Below are 924 nucleotides of genomic sequence, written 5' to 3' on the forward strand. Positions count from 1 at the left end.
CCATGAGACTGACTTACGGACCGTCGATGGATCTACGGTCCCTAAGTCCCTTCCGTTAGCCAGGACTTAGAAAATTTTTTAGCTTCCAAAAATCAGCTTCTATGAAGCAAATGACGGACTTGCAAATATGGACCGTAGATCGATCTACGGTCCGTCAATTCCCTCCGTAGCTCCACACTTAGAATCTTCAAAAATCAAGTACTGGAACCCTTGCAGTATCATTCTACGGATCAAGAAGTATGGTCCGTAGATCAACCTACGGACCGTCAATGGCCACCGTGGTTCTACACTTGGTCAAACTTCCCTGATTTGTCATCCAGACATTGCCTGCTGATCTACAGTCATCACCTACGGACCATCAATGGACCTACGATCCGTAGATCACCTCCATGAATGCCCTTTTTCTGCATTTCTTTCAACTGTCTCTATACTTCCACACCTTGAAATGACCCAAAAAGTTCTTAAAAATGTGCTTCGGAAGTTACCGGAAACTTGTTTAGCTATATAAAAAAAAAAAACGTTTCGTTTTTTGAAAATCTGACTTCATATTCTTCTTTAGGGGGTCAAATTGAGTGGGGAATGGGTCTAACCCAAATTTTAGAGCAACCGTATCAAAATCCGAAATTTCCAAGTGAAGCCTTTTTTGAGGGTCTACTTTGGAGGGTCATATCTCCTAGCACACTAATTAATGCGTGGCCAATAACATATCCATTGAAAGCCCTTTGAGTTAGCTACCTAACGCACTTTGTTTCACCTCATTCGGAGTTCGGACGAATAAGTTATGCCCATTTTCGTAAAATATGTCCGGCAGGAAAGGCAATTTCCAGTGAGCGTTTTTACAATTCACCCGCCTCAATTTTTTTGGTAAGTGTTGGACCATTTTTCCAAACGGCATATGTTATTTCCTATATACCATTAGTTCAA

The sequence above is a fragment of the Solanum verrucosum genome, unplaced genomic scaffold (assembly GCF_900185275.1).
Source record: "Solanum verrucosum unplaced genomic scaffold, falcon-dt-bn FXZP01000134.1, whole genome shotgun sequence".
NCBI classification, from domain to species: domain Eukaryota; kingdom Viridiplantae; phylum Streptophyta; class Magnoliopsida; order Solanales; family Solanaceae; genus Solanum; species Solanum verrucosum.